Source organism: Mus pahari, chromosome 14, assembly GCF_900095145.1.
Source record: "Mus pahari chromosome 14, PAHARI_EIJ_v1.1, whole genome shotgun sequence".
NCBI classification, from domain to species: domain Eukaryota; kingdom Metazoa; phylum Chordata; class Mammalia; order Rodentia; family Muridae; genus Mus; species Mus pahari.
This window is the reverse complement of record NC_034603.1, coordinates 22,254,306-22,267,293: the sequence shown is the minus strand read 5'-3', so window position 1 is coordinate 22,267,293 and position 12,988 is coordinate 22,254,306. Positions and strand designations below refer to the sequence as shown.

Genomic DNA, 12,988 nt, shown 5'->3' with positions numbered 1-12,988 from the left:
GGAGTCCTGAAAGGTACTCAGAGCATGGACAGGATGCTGTCATCCATGTGAAAGGTGGTCCCGGAGGATGGTCTGGACCAGGGCCCACAGAAGCTAGCTCTTTTTCCCACTTGGTGGATTTGGGAACCACCTCAAAGGAAGCAGCAGGATGGAGAGAAACCCAGGTCTTTGGCAATCTCTCCTACTTCCTCCAGCCCAGAAGCTGGGGCAGCCCCAAGCTCTCAGGCTAAAGATCTTGGCACTTGCCCAGCCTTTTCCTCCAGCCAGGGTGAGGTCATGTGCAGGGAGGGGTGATGGGAGAGATGGTGATTGCTACGAGGGCCATAGCTCTAAGTCAGAAATGACATAACACCAGCGTAACTCACAGTCCCCTTTCTCCCCACACCCTAAGAAAGCCTGGCTTCCAACATAGGTCCCTTCCCCAACCGGGGTTCTGTCTGGGCTGGTTCTATTGGTCTTTTCGAGACCTAAACTGAAACAGAAGGTTCTGCCCTCCATCAAGCCTCGGGACAGGACTGTGGGTCTGATAGAGAGTAGCACCCCGGTCATGGATTCAAATCTCCCTGGAAGTGCATCCCAACCAGTGAAGAAATCAGAGGGATTATGCACTTCCTGTTGTGCCTGGGCATGGCTACTCCAAAGGCTCCTCTGCCTGTGGGTATCACGGACAGACAGACACTAGAGCTCTGGGAGCAAACTGAAGGGACACGATCTAGGTCTCCAGGCTAAGATGAGTCCCCATGGTGGGAAGGAGCGTCTTCTTTTAGAGGCCAGCAAGTTGGGGGCCTACCAGTCACAGGGAAACAGATGGCGGCTATCAGAGGTCCATGACAGTGAATGAGAAACAGATAAAGCTTAGGGCCCCTGGCAGGAACAGCTAGGATGACAGACAGACAGACACAGCAGGAAGCCAAGCTGGAAGGGTCAGATGGATAGGTCATTTGGGAACTTGGGCAGTAACTTATCAAACAACAGAAAAATGGCTGATGAGAGTGTTTCTGGCATAAAAGACACAGCAGAAAGGGGAGGCTCCGCAGGCAGCTGGAGTCACAGTACCATCAGAAAGGACATGGCACAGGATAACTCACAGTCCCCCTTCCTCTTTATCCAGTAGAATGACTTCCCTAGCCTCGGGGTTCTTTCTCTCACTGGGATAGTTTGGAGTCAGGCACCATTAGTACATAACTTCCTCTGTCCCTGAATACAGAAGGCGGAAAGGTTCCCCTTTGGATACAGTAATCAGGTACACTGAGAAACTCTTGGGGCCCCTCTATCCAGGCTTGTAATGCTCCCCAACAAGTACACATACATACATGTGTGTACACACAGTTATGCACACACATGCATGCATGCATGGACACACATTCATGCACACATTCATGCAGCACACACACACACACACACACACACACACACACACACACACTCACACACCTCTGGGAATGGGTGAGGCTTCTCTGCTTTGAAGAGACCTTTATGTTAAATTCAGGGTCCAGCTGCCTGCCTCAGGCTGGGTTCTCTGCAGACCGGACTCGAAGATGAACACTGGTGTTTGTGGGAAGGAGGGATGTGGCCGTACTGAATGACAGAGAGCCCCATCTGCAAGGCAGTCATGACAAGTATCTCAGCTGACCCAAAGGAGAACTCCAGATGGAGCATAGCCTGTCACTTTCCCTGGAATAGTATGAGGAAGTCGAGCCCGTGTGTCTTCGTGTTGATATGTAACTGGATGTAAGTTGCCTGAGGAAGCGTGACCTCAAATGTGGCAATTTTCTTCAGCTCAGGAAATTCCCAAGGAGGAATGGCTGCCAAAAACTGCCATCTTCCAATAGACCTTGTAAACACGGGCAAGCTCGTGACTCCTGAAGGGCATTCTGGGTAAGATATCCCAGCACCTGCTGTAGTATACCCCACAAGCTGTTAGGGCCTCTCTCTCTCTCTCTCTCTCTCTCTCTCTCTCTCTCTCTCTCTCTCTCTCTCTCTCTCTCTCTCTCTCTCTCTCCCCCTCCTTCCTTCCTTCCTTCCTTCCTTCCTTCCTTCCTTCCTTCCTTCCTTCCTTCCTTCCTTCCTTGTCCTTTTAAGGGATAATATTAAAAATAAGATAAAAAGAACACGAACACACACACACACACACACACACACACACACAAAACCCTAACATACCAAGCTGAACAAAACAAGCAGAAAGAAAAGAGCCCAAGAGAAGACCAGAGACCTGCTTGTTCGCACACTCAAGAACCCCCTGAAAACACTAACCTGGAAGCCATAATAGAATGCAGAGGACCTTGTGTGGACCTTGCGTAGACCCACACAGGCCCTGTGCACGGTGCCTCTGTCTGTATGTGTTCACACAAGCTTTGATCATGTTGATTTAGGGACCTTGTTTTCTTGATGTCTTCCACCCCTTCTATTCTCATACTCTTTCTGCCTTCTCTTCCTCTAGGTTCCCTAAGCCCTGGGGGGAGGGATTGGATGAACACATCCTGTTTGTTAGGGCCAAGGGTTCCAAGCCCTCTCTTCTCTATTTAATGAGGGGCTCTGTATCTCCTCCTCCCCTCCTCCTTTTAAACAGTGTTATTTGGTTTTACCCTAGGCCTCTGGGCTATCTAGTCTCTGGTTCTTGGTTACCTAAGCAGTGCTGGGTACAGGTTCCATCTTGTAGAGTGGGCCTTCAGTCAGATCAGGTATTGGTTGGTCCCCCCCCCCCGTAAGCCGTGCCTCCATTGCACCAGCATAGCTTGCAGGCAGGACACCACTGTGGTCAAGGGTTTGTCCCTGGCATGGTGTTTGCATTTCTCTTTTGATAGCATGCAGAGTACCTTTCTGTACCAAAGACACTGAAATGTAGGGATGAAGGCTCTGTGTAGGCCCCATGCTCAACTGCTCCATGTTCAATGAGTTGTGTAGCTGTTGTCTTCAGCACGGGGGACAGGGCTTGCATCAATTTGTGGAGAGCAATCTATAGTCTTAGCAACAGCCTGGGTTGTTTGGGGGATCACCGTGAGACCCTTTTGGCCAACAACTCAATTAGATATAATTCAATCTCAGTATTAAAAGCTTCATTTGATGGCAAGAGATAGCCAGTTGGGACTGTCTCTCCATTATTTGGCGATTTCATTTAGATTGCCTTCATATATGTATATATTTTAGGAAGCTTCTACTGTATTAGGTTTCCATACTACCCCCCCAGTCAGTCCTTAATTTTAGCTGTCTCTCCCTGTACTCCTCATCCATGTCTCCTCTCCCTTCCTCACTTGATCCTCCTGTTCCAGCACCCACCCCATCCATCTATTCTATGTCTCATTCCTAATGAGATCCATCCATCCGTTCCCCAAGTCCCGGACTCTTCTTAGGCCCACCTCTTTATGTAATCCCTCCCCATAAGTCTGAGTCTCGGGGCAGAGCTGTGGACGAGTGGCTAATCCTTAACCTGCAACCCTGTCACCAGCCGTGATGTAAGCACTCTCACTGTCAACAGGTTTTGAGCTACCAGTGGCTTCAAAATACCCTAGCAGAAATTTAGCAATGGGATCTCACTTTCAAGTACTTAGCCTGGCACATTTGTGATGTCATTGGTCTGCTCTTGCTGGGGGGAAACTGGAAAGGGGAAAGTTGGTGATAGCTTAGAGCTGACCACACAGCTACCATGGATATCAATCAGCCTTTCCCTCTTCTACTCTCTATTTCATCTCCCCATCAATCTTAACATCTGTCCTCATCCCGGAAGCTCATCTGACAACATCTGTGAGTTGTCTGACTCCAGGTCTGCCCTCAGCTCAGGGTGAAGCTGCTAAATAGAAATCTCTGGGGAGCCTGGGAGAACAGCTCAATTGGTAAACTGTCAGATTTACGTAAGAACCTGAGTTCAAAGCCTTAGCACCCATGTTTTACAAAAAGCAAGGGAACCAAGACAGCCGAGCAGTGATAGGAGGCCAAACTATTCCAAATGGTTCGCCATCAGGGACTCTTCCTGCCTCTATCTCAAGGTGTTTGCTTATAACCACTGGGTTACAGCATCCTATGACAGTGTTTGCTTTATTGTAAGAATTGTGTCCTCGAGGAGCCTATGATCCTGTACAATGACGCTTCCATGCTATTTTTCAATGATGCCTTCCATCGGTAGTTGCCCTATGTGCTATCAGACTGACAGCTCTTATGCAGTCTGAGATAAGCAGCAGATGGCATAGTTTTGGACTTTCGACTTCTCTGCTGATGCATTACGTAGATCAAAAACAGCCTCCGGACAGTGGTATTGGCTGAATCCCTGCAGAGGAAGGCAAAGCTGTTGAGGGATGGACTGGCCCACCGAGGCTTTCCCTGAGGCTCTGATGTATGGAGAAGGGACATGCCTAGCAAAGCAGTGATAGCCTAGGGCCAGGGCCTTGGGACTTTTCCCCTGATGCCTTGACAAATGAAAAGAGAAACTGTATTCTTTCTATAAAGCCAGGAATATGCTTGGACAGCGTTAGAAATAGCCTGGAGTCAGGGCCTTGTGAAGAGCCCAACTCTTCCCACCATGTAAGGCTGTGCTTATTGGTTCCAAAGCTGTTCTGTGCTTCGTGTGTAATCTTCTTGAGATGCCCTGTGTTCCCCTTGTGCAACATTGTATGACTTAGTCCCACTGTATGATAGTTTCTGCTGACTTTGCCCCATTACTCCTTTGGAAATCGTATATAAGATGCTGTATTTCCGAATAAGTTTGATTGGCATGAGACAGAGCTTGTACAGGACCCCCTGATCTCAAATGTATCTGTCTCCTGATCCACTGGTCCTCTCTCCCAGGTCCTGTCACTGAAGAAAAACCTGTTGGTACAGGTCTCAAACCTATGTGTGGAATGTGTGTTTATTCTTGTAAAAATGACTCATTGACTCTTACAGGTTATGGGAGGATAAAGATAGTCAACTAGCAGCCAAATATCTTATTGATCTCTTCAAGATCTACATGTACGCGTGAACGTGTGCATGGCCCTCATTAGTCGGAATTAAGGGATCACTCATGAACCCATAGGTGTGAAAGTTTGGGTGCCATGGGCTGGATAACATGGGGCTTGTGTGACTCACACGATCTCCAATCTTGTTGATGTTGAGTATAAAACGTACTACTTTTAGCTTATGATCGACTGTTGCTGGACTCATTGGGTCTGAGAGGAACCCGCCATAAGTAGTTCTTGCGTGGATACTAATAGAATTAGTTATCTTTGTGGCCCATGTGGCTCTATCCTCCTATAATCTGAAAGAGTCAATGAGCTGGTTTTACAAAAATAAATACGCACTTCAGACATGGGTTTGAGACCTGTACCAGTAGGTCATTCTTCAGTGACAGACAGGTCCTAGGTGAGAGGACCAAGGGATGAGAAGGTAAAAAGACAGAGAAGTCTGGGATCAGAAGAACTTGCCCAAGTCATGTCTTATGCCAATCAAGCTTATCCGAGTCAAGGCCTGAAAAAACACTATAGAGCTTCTCTGCCCAAGTACACACCCAAAGGTGGCAGGGTTTTATGTAACTGCCAGGTATATGGGTCAGAATAATAACCCCAGGACTGTAATAGGTTACATCTGCAACCCCAGAAGGCATGCCACAGATATTCTTGCTTCAGGAAGGGCAGCACACGATGTCATAACTTGCCACATACTTCCTGAGAAATTTCCTGGCATGATCCAGGATCCATGACCATGAGCCCTAAGCTGCTCTTTGGTGTTGCTGGCCCCGATGCCCACAGGGCTCATCTCCTGGAGTGTCTATGCCTTACATGACCATGGATTTTGTCTGACTGATCTAATGCTATTGGTAGGTTAGACTAGGAGGATTTTCTGAAGGAGGTTCCAGAAAGTTCAGGCCTCTTAGAACCTTGTAATGAAGGGCAAGAGAGTCACCCTTGCCTTAGAAATGTAAACTTCTATGTCTCGAGTGAATACAAATCATAAATGGAATGAATAGAAAAAAGTAGCTACTGGCCCATTGTCTAAGGCCATGTTCATTCATTGTGGTAAAGACACAATATCTGGGAAGCACACTGTATACAACCATGACTATACTTTGATGAACAAGTACTGTTCACTGTTGTGGTCCAAGGTTAATCTAGATCTTGATGGGAAATTATGTGAGATGCCATGGATTCCCTTTTAGACCCTTAGCCACTTCACTGAGGTAGGAGTTTTGGAGGCTTCCTCTTAGTCCTTACTGTACAGGCCACACCCCAATGTAGGGGTTGTATTAATTATGTAATGTGTTTACCCTATTATATTACGGGAAGGAAGACTGGCAGACTGGTATGTGGTGCTGAGTATAACCTCAACCAGGAACCCACTTCTTAGCACACATGTATACCCACAACTTGAACAAGCTCCATGGTCCCCAAATGTTTGTTCTCTCTCTCTCTCTCTCTCTCTCTCTCTCTCTCTCTCTCTCATATGCACAGTTATATGAATGGACACATGTCCCCTTTGCACAATTTTGTGGCTTCTTGCTGTGGTTGTGTAGGCTGGCTCTCTCATTTTGGGATACCTCATTGCTTCTTTAATTAAGAGGTTTGGAGTCTTTAGATCTGTTCAGACTGGACACTTGACAGGGGACATTTTACTAGGATATCTGGATTGATTATCTACCCTAGTTTCATTTCTGTTGCTGTGGTTAAAAAAAAAACACTTACTGTGTTGGTTACTTTTCTATTGCTGTGGTAAGATACCATGACAAAGGCAACTTATAGAAGAAAGGGTTTATTAGGGACTTACCATTTCAGAGGGTTACGGTCCATGACCATCATAGCAGGGATCATGGCAGCAGACAAGCATGGCATTAGAGTAGTAGTCAAGAGCTTACATCTTTATTCACAAGCCCTAGGCAGAGAGAGAGAGAGAGAGAGAGAGAGAGAGAGAGAGAGAGAGAGAGAGAGAGAGAGAGAGAGAGAGAGAGAGAGAGAGAGAGAGAGAGAGAGAGAGAGAGACGCTAACTGGGAATGACAGAGGATTTTGAAACCTCAAAGACCACCCTTCAGTAAGGCCATGCCTTCTAATCCTTCCCAAGCAGTTCCAACAATTAGGGACCAAGCACTCTATGAGCCTACAGGGGTGGTGCATTCTCATTCAAACCATCACACAACAAAAAGCAACTCAGGAGAGGAAGGGTTTTAGCTCTCAATTCCACATTATCACAGGGAGCTTGAGGAAGCTGATCACATCTGTGGTCGAGTGCAAAACGGGGACAGACGGCTAGCACTCAGCTCACTTTCTCTACTCTTAGACAGTTCAGTACCCAGACCCCAAGGGATGCTGCTGTCCACGATCAGGGAAGTTCTTCTCCTTTCAGTCAACAAAGTGAGGAGAAATGTGGACAGGTCAAGCCTTAGCTAAGCAATCCTTATTGGGATTCTCCTCCCAGTTGGTAGAACCACCACATCATCTATGATGGATTCTTCTGATTGCAGAGAAGAAATCGTTTGGGAGCTGGACAGATGCTTGGTGGGTTTGAAGACCTGGGTTCAATTCTCAGTATCCACATGGTGACTCACTATCACCCATAGCTCATAACTCTGGTTCCAGGGACTCTGTGCCTTCTTTTGACTTTTATGAGCACTAGGCATGCACAACGGTGCACCATGTATACCTACAGGCAAAACATTCACTCACATAAAATTAGATAAATACAGCTAATTAAAGAAAAGAACTAGCAGTTACTTGTTGGTCTCCATCTTTTTTGTTGCTCAGGATGCTGTGTTCCATGGAGCATCTTTGTAACTCGCTGCCGGTCAGGTCCTTACAGCTATCATCCTAACTTTGCTACCCGTAATGTGGCCACCTGATCTGTGGATCTGGGTACCATCCTCAGCAGTTATTTCAGAATCCTGTCATCCTATCCCTAACAGTTGACACCGGTTCTCTGAAGACCTCTTCTATTGTAGATATTGGCCTGCAGAGGCCATTACTTCATAGTGATATTGATGCCTTTCTTTCCAGACATTCCTTCCTGTTCTGGATTCCTCTAGGCCATCAGACTTTTTCTCAGCCTTGCTTAGTATATCCCCACTTGCACACTCAATCCATGCAGTAAACTATAGCAACTCTGGCATTTCTATGTGGCATAATGTGTGCCACCTTTCCCCCATGCTTCCAGGAGCCACTGGATCCATGCTTGTGCCTTCTCCTTCTCCTTGGACCTCACTTTAGTTTTAAACCCTGTATCCTTGGAGAGTCCTCCTGTAACAATAAGTGTTTTCATTCAAATTTATATTTAACCATTGGTCCAGAATCCAGTCTACTGCATCCTCTCTCAGTTCTTGCTGGTACTTGATAGAGAGGATGCATGCATCTCCCTCCATGCATGGTCCTTTTGTCCAGTTGTTAATTGTGATAGTTGGTTTCAATGTCAGTGTTTCTGAATCACCTGAGCTGGGATCCTTACTTCAGGAATTTTTCTGGGTGCCTTCACTTATGTGGGAAGAGTCAGTCCAAATGTAGGCGATCTGGTAGCAGTTCATAACAAAAAGGACATGGCTGACCAACGATCACTTGCCTTTAGCTTGCTCAGCTTTCTGTCTTGCCACCAAATTGATATGATTAGTTTGCTGACATTAAAATAGTGGTTTCCAGGCTTCCTTCATTGACTAGGGACCAATGGCTCTTCATCCCCCCGCCCCTGCCCCAGGTCTTCTTTACTGGATTGGGATTGGTTGCTAAGGTAACCAGTCTTAAAGACTGAATAAGCCAGTAAGCATCATTCCTCTGTGGTTCCTGCCTCCAGCTTCTGACCTTAAACCCTTGCCTCACCTCAGTGATGGACTGCAACCTGTAAGATAATATTCCTTTCCTCCCCAAGTTGCTTTTGGTCATGATATTTGTCACAGCAAATTAGACCATCACTCTGGCACGTCCAACCAAGTTATGGTGACTGTAGTTACTAGCCTCAAGTTCAAGTGCTGAGGTGGGATCAGAACCCAGAGGCTCTGCATTATCTTTTAAAAGTAAGAGGGAATTCCCCTTTCAAGAAAGTTAAACAGGTTACTGCTGAAGCTCTGGGGTTCAGGAGGGGCCTGAGGATTCAAGGTGTTCAGGAACAGCAGGGGTCCCCAGATCCTGTGTAAAGGCCTTATCCTTTCCCAGTGGCCGCCCTCAGCATAGGAGTGTAGAGTTGGGAGTTTAGCCACTGGAGAACATCTATTTCTGCCACTATATCAAAATATCTGAAGAGGATATTTTGCAAAGGAAAAAAAAAAACTGTATCTCACAACTTTGGGGCTTCAAAGCCAGAGAGTACTAGTGTGGCAAGGACGCCCTAGCTGCATTACATCATGGTGGATGGATTCTTGGCTGGAGTGTGTGCAACAAGCAGAGAACACGTGATAAGACAGGAACTCAGAGAGAAAGAGAGATTCATGGATTAGGCTCAATATTTTATAATAGCTTATGCTTGTGAGAACAAATGACTCATTCCACAAGACCAGTAGCTAGCCTTTCCAAGGGGCAACACCGCCACCCATGACCTAGTTACCTCTTAGCAGGCCCACCACCTTCAAAGACTAAGCTGACAACATTGGAAGCCATGGGGTATGCACACACACCATGTCCCCAACACAGAGTTTGCTAGTGACAAGTCTTGGACATTGACAACTTGACTCTCAGCCTTTTTCTTCTCCTCTCTTGTAAGGGCCAAGAGCTGTTTACTGGCACTAACAAGGCCTCTCACACTCAGATTTTCATTGGCAATTGATTGCTCAAACCCCTTCGTTATCTTTTTTTCTGAGACTCAATTAAGCTGCCAATACCATTATCCCCAGAGGAGAGAATTCCCTGTGTTTCTCCAACACATTTGGCCAAGCGTGAGCTAATGCCTCATCCTCTAACACAGGTGAAAGGTTTTTTTCTTTTAATTTAATTTACTCACTTTACATCCTTCTCATTGCCTCCCTCCTGATCATCCCATTCCATAGTCCCCCCTCCATTTTCCCTCCCTTCTCCCCTGAGTGTGTGGGGCCCCCCTGGGTATCCCCGCACCCTGGCACATCAAGTCTCTGTGGGCCTAGGCACATCCTTTTTGGGTGAAAGTTTTAGCAATTACATCAGAGGTTGTTTCACCTGCCTTTTGTGGTGGGTCCTCACTGATAGCCAGATAAGGGGTGAATCCAGCTCAAGACCCCAACGTTCCTGCACCCACCTCCCCTCCCAATCATTCGTGGAACTAGATGGTATATAGATTAGGTGCTGTCGGAAGTGGACGCTGAGTCATACAGGACCTTTACCATGAAGAACTCTTGTGGTTGGGTCCTGTGGAAAAAGAAGACCTGAAGCAGGATTAGCGAGGAGGAGCAACTGAGTGGACATGCTGTTTCTGCCATGGCCCCATCTAGGCCCGTGGGAGCTGTCCTTAGGATGGTCTCTCAGAGTTTTCCAAAAGATCAGTGGGTGTGGGCTGTATTAAGTAACTTTTTAAGCACAAGCCAACCCTAAAGAGGCTTGACAGCAGTGCTGTCTTTAGAAGATCTCCCAGTATCTTATTGAAATTCTTCACTCATTAAGGAAAGCCTGGGATGCCCCAATCTTGTAGGGGCATTCCCAGGGCTATCTCAAAATGCCATGAACAAACCTGGCCCCTAGGCAAGTGAGTCAGAAGCCTGATTTCAACCTCTACAACGAGATTTCTCTACTTTAGGGAAACACCTCAAGTACCTATCAACTGACAGAATAGAGGAAATATTCACATACACAGCAGGATACCACTCGCCCCTCAAAAGGAAGAAATTCTGCCATTTATAGCATGGATAGAACTAGGCATCATCATGACCAATGAAATGCACAAGCCATAGAAAGACCAACATTACTGGGTCTCATCCATATGTGGAATCTACAAATGTGGAGCTCATAAATGCTGGGAGTGCCACTGGGTTTCCAGAGGCTGGCATGGAGGAAGAAGGGTGAGCCAATGGGAATAAATTTGCACTCTGACAGGAGCAAGACACTCTGGGGCATTACTGTGCTATAAAGCAACAACAGAAGACACCTGTGGGGCACTTGTCTGAAAACGCTAGAATGGGTTTTGAAAGCTTACAGCTATGGGAAGGGATACATGCTTGAGAAGATGAATACATTTACCCAATTTACATAATATGAATGTGTATTAAACACTGTGTGGTAACCCCATTGACATGTCAACTTTTAAGTTTTGTGTATCAGTTAAACAAAAACCACCTCAAACCAATGAGAGAGAGAGAGAGAAAAAAAAAAGATTCCATTGCTGTAAGTTCCTTTCCTTTGGGACAAGACCCTCATTCTACCATTCTCAGGCATGCAGCTCCTAAAGAGAAATGGCTTCAGCATGATCCCTTTCACCTCTTAATACTGGATGTCCACTGTGTCTCAGACACCAAGTGCCATAGATGTCACCTCACAGTCATTCATTCCTATTAACAGTGAGCACTCCACCCCATCTCAGCTGTAGAGGTTGCGGGTACTGTTCCTGAGTACAGTTGTCTTGAGCAGGTACCATCAGGGAGGTCTGTACAGGGAAGGAGAGTCATCTTCTTGGAGATAGTGAGTACACCCGTGGTGGAATGCCTTGAGTCATTCATTCATTCATTCACTCACTCATTCATTTTATTCATTCCAAATGTTCTAGCAAGAGCTTGACAGGGATAGGGTTGAAGTCAGATCAGAGAATTCTGGACCAACAGTTTGTGGCCAAGCAGAGACATGTCTTGAGATACCACTTGTCTGAGATGCTGCTCATGAGGTGGCAGGTTGAGAAAGATCAGGGACGAAGGGGCGTGGGAAGGGGCACCGGGGAAGGGGCGCAGCTGCTTTTTTGGTCGCTACTCAGGAGACCACGCCTTCCTGAGAACCAGGCCAGAGACTGAAGTATTATTTTGTAGCTCTCAGAAGCCAGGACTCCGCAACGCTGTTGGCTGCCTGTGGATCTTCTATATTCACAGTGTACCAATTGCTTCTGATCTACCACTGTTAGCTAGATAACTTCTGCCACACATCCTAATAGTACCGTTGCTCTTGGAAAGAAGTCACAGCCGCTGTGTGCCAGGAGTCCCTTATCCGACTCCTGTGGTTACCCTTTCCAGCATGCCAAAGAATAAAGGCAAAGGAGGCAAAAACAGGCACAGAGGAAAAAAGGAAAACGAATCTGAGAAGAGAGAGTTGGTGTTTAAAGAGGAAGGACAGGAGTATGCTCAGGTGATCAAAATGCTGGGATGCGGACGCTTGGAAGCAATGTGCTTTGACGGTGTGAGGAGGCTGTGCCACATAAGAGGGAAGCTGGGAAAAAAGGTTTAGATAAATACCTCGGACATTATATTGATTGGTCTACGAGACTATCAAGATAACAAAGCTGATGCATTAAAGCATAATGCAGATGAAGCAAGAAGTCTGAAGGCCTATGGAGAACTTCCAGATCATGCCAAAATCAATGAAACAGACACATTTGGTCCTGGGGGTGATGATGAGATCCAGTTTAATGATATTGGAGATGACGATGAAGACATTGACGATATCTAACCTGACCTAAGCATGTTACATTCCAAGTTCTCTGAAGATAGCTCTACACAATCGCATCTTGACCTTCAGCTGTTAAGTAAAACTTCATTTGGCATGTGTAGGACTTGTTAATGCAAACTGATGAATTTTATTTTTTAAAGTATTATATTTCTTTGAAAACCAAAGATGTTGAGTTGTCTTAGGGCACAGCAGTGAGCGCTGTTAAGAGACTGCCTTTCCATTTGTGACGCTTCATTTCTGGCACGTGAGTGTTTTGTTAGCAGTTCTGCCAGGTGGCCATTGTGGGCTGAAGTAAATCCTAGTCCAGCACACTTGCTTCAGGCCTTTATACTCTAGTCATCTGGCTGCATTTGAGTCTTCTCAGCAGACTTACAGACGTGTACATCTGCACTTGGAGTCAGACAAAATATGGCTTTTGTACTTACGGAGCCTTGCCATTTTATACTTTCATGTTGTATACACTTGTTTGATCCTTGAAGTTGTTGCCACCCATAAA

The 12,988-nt window shown here is 46.3% G+C and overlaps 1 pseudogene; it reads left to right on the top strand.

Annotated features, from left to right (window-relative positions):
• Nucleotides 1-12,056: 12,056 nt before the first annotated feature.
• LOC110332310 lies at nt 12,057-12,492 on the top strand (annotated as a pseudogene).
• The last annotated feature ends 496 nt before the right edge of the window (nt 12,493-12,988 follow it).